This window comes from Cupressus sempervirens, chromosome 11 (assembly GCF_028749045.1).
Source record: "Cupressus sempervirens isolate cs-2001-9-10 chromosome 11, ASM2874904v1, whole genome shotgun sequence".
In the NCBI taxonomy this organism is placed as follows: Eukaryota; Viridiplantae; Streptophyta; class Pinopsida; order Cupressales; family Cupressaceae; genus Cupressus; species Cupressus sempervirens.
The window spans coordinates 58,374,152-58,380,884 of NC_143128.1; the positions used below are offsets into that span (position 1 = coordinate 58,374,152).

Below are 6,733 nucleotides of genomic sequence, written 5' to 3' on the forward strand. Positions count from 1 at the left end.
TGTTATGTGTTCAAGCATCGTCATTGTTAGTATTCACTTAGCAAAAAATGTCCCTCTATTCAAAAATTCATTTCCTGTAAAGAGTGAATAGAGAAAGGAACAGTGGATGACTGATGAAAAAACATAGTGATGCTCTTAAACAATGTTGTATGGATGTGACCAAGCCTCCTTCATGATGCTCCAGATTTTCCTATTTGAATATTACCAATTTTTTAAATGCAAGGTAAATACCATTCAATCAACTTTGATTACTATATTATCCATATTAAAAGCTTTGATCATTTGGAGGACAAGAAGTGGAGCTTCAACACCTATTTGTTTGGGATGAAGTACTTTTGTTACTTCTATCAATAATTTAACACCTTATCAGAAGAACCACAAATGACATAGCCAATACAATATCCCAAGTCTCCTCTAAGATGTTCCTAATTTCTTTAACACCAGGTGACTACCATTGGAATTGATCACCTTTTGTTACCATATTATCCATATTACAATTTTACTACTCTAAAATGATGTCTAATCAATACAAATTTAGAGCCAGTACTTTAAAATGAAGTTAAATCAGTCCAGGAGTAAATGCCAGTACTTTAAAATGAAGTTAAATCAGTCTAGGAGTTAGAGTAGCAACACCCTAGAAAAAGATTCATGAGAAAACATATTAGCATTGATCTTTAGCTAACTCATAATTTATTGATTAGAATTGCATAACGTCTATCTTTATCCACATCCTCAATCACCTTTTTTTTCTCATCCACTGGTGGGAGTGGAATCTACAATCAGGTAGAAACCAATTCCCATGTGATCTCCACATGCATTAATTTTTGTTAAAAATAGATAGGAAAAATAGTATACAATTTGTTATATTAGAGTGCATACCTTGATTCTCCTCATCTTATTAGTGAATTTTGAATTGACTTCAAAGACATCTGTTTGTGCCACAGTTTTTGTATTTGGCTCTTTATTGAAAATTTAATGTTTCACACATGAAAGAGAATGTAGCAATCTAACAATATCTTCATCGGTCAAATTCAATTGAGTCTTCACTTCTGAGTAACTTAGCCTTTCAGATGCATTGAATAGTAAGAATGCTAATACCTACATATCATAACTGCATAGTAAGTTACACAAGGAAAAAGAAGTGAATTCCAGATATATCAAGGAAACTAACAATGATAAATGTGATGTATTCACTTTGCATATTTATGGTTTCTATAACACATCAATTTTAGTTTTCCTTTAAATAGATAGCATAAGTAAAAAATGAATCAAATTATCAATGTATGGTCATTAACAATTAATGACATTAACCATTGCTTTAACTTATCCTACCCAACTAATTATTAACCAAAAATTGGAAGAAGAAATTCCCAATAATGATCAGTAGAAAATGACCTATAATGCCATTTTATATGAATCAAGGAATCTAACTGTCAGCCAGTAATCAACCAAAAAGGCAATTACCTGGTAAGTAGTAACAACAAATTCCATAGGCTTAGGGTAAAACTTCCCATTAATATTACAAGTACCCAGAGATTATATCCATGTAAGCTTTCTATGCTTTGTCTTTGTCTGATAGAACTGCTTGAACACCTCTATGCATCTTACCTGCATTAAGTAGCAAAGGTCAAAATGTTAAACTACTTCAAAAATTGGCAAATTTAAAAGGTATATTGTATACAAAATGGGCATACCATTTCGGCTGGCAAGTTAAGATGAAATGATTTGTAACTTGGCCAAAACCCAGTTGTCAAAACTGTCACAGTCAAGTCTATGCCAGGATATGCTTGAGAATTTTCATTAAGATAATCGTCAAATGTCCTTGGTTCTCCTTTGCTAATGTTAAATCTATGATCTACATACAAGCACACAGATTTTTACACAATTTACAATTAGATTAACTTCATTGATAAGAATCAAAGTGAGTTTTTTATTTATGTATGATGCAGCATACCATTCCCTCCATTTTAGAAGTAAACTGACCACCACACTGTTGCTTCAACTTTGTCAATATGCTTCTTTCATGATCATCATTTGCACTTTTATCAAACAAAAGTCTCTATGCAAGCTTCTTCTTGCAATTTCGACAAATATTAATTATATATCACAACACATAACAAGACAAAGTCCTAAATTTTAAAATAGCATTATATGGATGAAGATTGTCATTCACGTCATGAATTCCAGATGTGTAAATTTTTCATTCACGTCATGAATTCCAGATGTGTAAATTTTCCATTCCTCATGCTTTATGGCCTTTGGCAGAGTCTGGGTTAATCTATACTTGATGATTCCAAACAATAGTCATTTAATTTTTTTTAAAGCAATTAAAACTAGACTAGTACAAAAAGAAATTGAAGCATATATTAAGAATATGGAGTATGTAACTTCGACATACCAAAATAGAAAATGTATCATATTCTAATAAATAGAACTCTACTATTATAAACATTAGATTAGATTGTTTGAAGTAATAAAGGTGAACCAGCTAAATAATGGGCTAATAAAACATGCTTTATTGCTAGTGAGAAGCATTAAAAACTATATTAATGGTATGTTAGCTTGCACACCCAGATTCTGGGTCAATTCAACCATGGAGATTCCTAGGGCCTTGTCAAATGGGTCATACCAGACAACCCGTCTATTCTACAAACCTTAATGGGTGGTCCACATTGATTGTCCAAGCAACTACCTCCTCAGGGAATTGGCATAGCAGATGCCTATGTACCAACTTTTGGTGCCTTCTACATTAAAGAAACCTATTTTGAAGATATTTCCTTGTACCAATAAACCTTTTGGATAGAGAATTGCCTATCAATTGAGTCAATTATTTCTTTTCAATTTGTATAATATGTTCTGTTGAAACACACATTAATTACCTCTTTTGGCTGTTATAATTAGATGCCCTAGTCTTTCGAGGGTGACCTTGATGGCAACCCCCCCTATGCTTTTTTGGGGCACAAACATGAGTTTTCAAGATGTCAATCAAGCAGTTCAGTGCTTTCTAAGGAATTTTAGGGATGATCCTTCAAACCTTGAGGGGAAATACATGAGGCTCTTGGAACAGGTTCAAATTTATCCCTATTGGCTTCTTATGGTTACCATCTAGTCTCATTTAAAATTATTGGTTGAGCACATTTTCTTTTGTATTCACTTCATTTAGTTGATTTCTCATTTAGACAATGGAAGTCGAAGGTGATTCGCTGAATATTGATGCAATGAACATCTTCGAATATGATGAAGACCTTTATGGCAAGATGGTCAGATATCCTCTTGAAGTTCTCGCCATTTTTGACATTGTATTGATGGATGTAGCTATTCACCTCAATCCTTTTTGGGAGAAGCACATATAGGTGACTAAATTGTATTTTTGGAAAAATATGTTTTGTCAGTTAGTATGTTTTCATTTAATGACTTTTTTGTTTTAGATTTTATTTATTTATGCACATAAATATGCCTTAGACTTACATATAACTGCCATTGCATTTAGGCAAGAATATTCAATCTTAGAGATACAGTTAACATGCAAGATCTAAATCCATCAGGTAGGCAATGCTTTTTATAGTTATGTCTTCATTGTTCAATGCTATTTGAAAAATATAATAAGGGGGTTTTGTTGTCTTTGAAATATAGATATTGAGAAGATGGTTTTAGTCAAAGGAATCATTTGCTGGTGTAGACCTACATCGATTGCCTTCATTTGAAAAAGGCAGACAAGACAAGATTGCGAGCCAAAGATCCAATGGAACGTGATACCAATACTGATAGTTTTGCCTCTTTTCAAGAGGGTGATATGTCACTAGCTGATTATGAAGCTAAGGTATAAAATCATACTTTTTACCTTTTGTATATAACATGAATTTTGCAAGCTTTGAAATTGAATTTTGATTGCCAATTTCCAAATTGAGAAGTTGAAAGAACTATCTCACATGCCTGATATCTATGAGAGGCTAACTAGGTCCTTAGCTCTGAGTATTTGGGAGCTAGAAGATGTAAAGAAAGGGCTCTTGTGCCAGGTATCTTTCTTTACATTCACGTTCAATTAATTGGTAATTTGTTGCATGTTCTTTGAACCATATGTTAACCATTATGCTTCTTAAACAACTTAAATAGCTTTTCGGGGGAACTGCAATAAAACTAGCTTCAGGCACTACTTTTTGTGGTGATATCAACATCTTGCTTGTTGGGGATCTAGGTACAAGTAAGTCTCAACTACTTTAGTATGCGCATAAGTTTTCTCCTCGAGGCATTTATACAAGTGGTCGTGGAAGCTCTGCGGTTGGTTTGACTGCTTATGTATCAAAGGATCCTAAAACTAGTGAAATAGTAAGTTATTAACTCAATTTTTTGATCATTGAGACTTTGGGCTGCCTACTCCCCCACTGCTACCTACCACTTGATTCCATATAAACTGCTTATTTCTTTGAACTCAATAGGTTCTAGAAAGTGGAGCATTGGTAATGAGTGATAGGGGTGTTTGCTGCATAGACGAGTTTGACAAGATGTCAGACAATGCTCATAGCATGTTACATGTGGTGTGATTTTTCTCTGAGCTCTTCGAATTATGTGCCTTTACTGGTTTCTTGACTTCATAATCTATGTTGTTGGTTGACTTGTATATCAATGTCTAGTCATTCCTTTGAAGTAGGTTATGGAACAACAAACAGTGTCAATTGCAAAGGCTAGGATCATAACATCTCTGAATGCAAGACCATCTATTTTAGCTTGTGCCAATCCTAGTGGTTCATGCTACAATCCTAGATTGTTAGTGATTGACAATATCCAACTTCCTCCAACATTGCTTTCCAGGTGGAGTATGTTTGGTTTTAGAATTCAAGTTGGAGAATTTATTTATTGTCACTCAAGTATAAAAGAATCACAAAAAATGCCTTCAGGTTTGATTTGATCTACCTAGTGCTTGATAAAGCTGATGAACAAATAGATAGGCGCCTTGCAAGGCATCTTGTTGCATTACATTATGATGAGCCAGACGTAAGTTCTTATTTGGTCAATACTATGTAGTAATTAATGGGGGGTCCAATGACCTAATATTTTTGATGTGAACTACATTATGATTCTAGGACCAAATGATGGATGCATTCAACCTCCTGACTCTCACTTTGTATATCACTTATGCAAGACAACATATACATCCTAAGATATCTGATGAGGTAGCAGAAGATCTGATTCATGGTTATGTTGAAATGCGTAAGAAGGGATACTTCCCTGGCAGTAGCAAGAAGGTTAGCTCAATATATTCTCAAATTCAATTTTTGTATAGTATGCTTACAAGTTACACACATGAAAAAAGTAACAGCATATCTCATACTTCTACTGAAGAATGCATCTAGATGTAGGGCAATTCTCATGTTATGTTAACTTGTTCTCCTGAATGAATTGTATAGGTTATCACAATGACTCCACACCAAATTGAAAGCTTAATAAGAATAAGCGAATCCCTCACGAGCATCAAATTCTTTGAGTGGGTAAGAAAATCCTATGTAGACAAAAGTGGGTTACATTCCTGAATGTTTTAAAGCCAGATTGAGGCAATAAAAGGATATCTTACATTCTAATTTTTCAAGTTGAAAGGTGTGATGTGGAAAAATCATTCCGACTTCTTGAAGTTTCACTTCAACAATCTGCCACCGATCATTCAACTGGTAACCATTGTGCATCTTTGGCAATGAGGATTGTCAGTTCATTTAGTTGTATATTGAATGCATTATCATCACAAAATTACTAAGCTCTAAAAGAACTATGTTAATTGGAAGCCACTGAATGCATTTGAGTGTCATGGTTACAGGGACCATTGACATGGATCTCATAAACATGGGAGTCTCAGCCAGTGAAAGAATGAGACGAGCCAATCTTATTTCATCACTGAGGATTCTTATCATGGAAAGGATGTAGGTAGGGGGACCATCAACCCATATTACTGAGGTAACATTCTTTATACTGCCCTAAATAGTGTTGAGAAAATTGTTGGTATGGCACCTAACCAAATATGAATGAATGCAATCACAGTTGATGGAGGAAATGCACAAATAGGGATCCAAGGAAGTCAGCCTAAATGATGTAAGTAATTCTTTGTTATGGGTAAATTTCAAGCTATTTCTAGCTTCATTTTCTTGGGGGAAATGAATACATTATGAGTTATGTTGTTCAATTTCAGATTCGTAATGTAATTGGAAACCTTGTGAGTGAGGGGTTTGTTACAATTCATGGGGACAATGTGAAGAGGACCTAAACAAGTTTTGAGGATGATATGGCCCCTATAATAATTAGTAATGAAGTATCTAATAAGACTACAATCAGTGTGTTGTGGCAAACTATTTTAATATTCCCCAAGCTTCATGCTTTGTAGTACATCGATGGGTACTTTCTCTTGTAAAAAAATCCAAAAAATTGAAGGAATCCAAACCCTGGGTTTACTATCTATGACAAAGACAACCACCGAGGTAATGATGGATATCTTATAATTCTTGCTCAGATAAGAGGATGATAATTATAAATTATGAGAATCATTGGTGTTTTGTTCTATCAAGTTTTGGAGTGAGGAAAAAGTAATTGCAATTATAAAGGTATTTTTTTCAACCAACATAATGGAAAAAGTTCATTTTAATGTTCACAATGGTGTTTTTCCTCTCCCTCTAGTTTCACATGGTTACCTAAATATAAAGAGAGTTAAATATAAAAATAGCAATTTATTTTAATCTATATTTTAAATTAA

At 33.9% G+C, this 6,733-nt stretch overlaps 1 pseudogene; it reads left to right on the top strand.

Moving 5' to 3' along the window:
• Positions 1 to 3,182: 3,182 nt before the first annotated feature.
• Positions 3,183 to 6,250, top strand: LOC149528233 (DNA replication licensing factor MCM4-like; annotated as a pseudogene).
• The last annotated feature ends 483 nt before the right edge of the window (positions 6,251 to 6,733 follow it).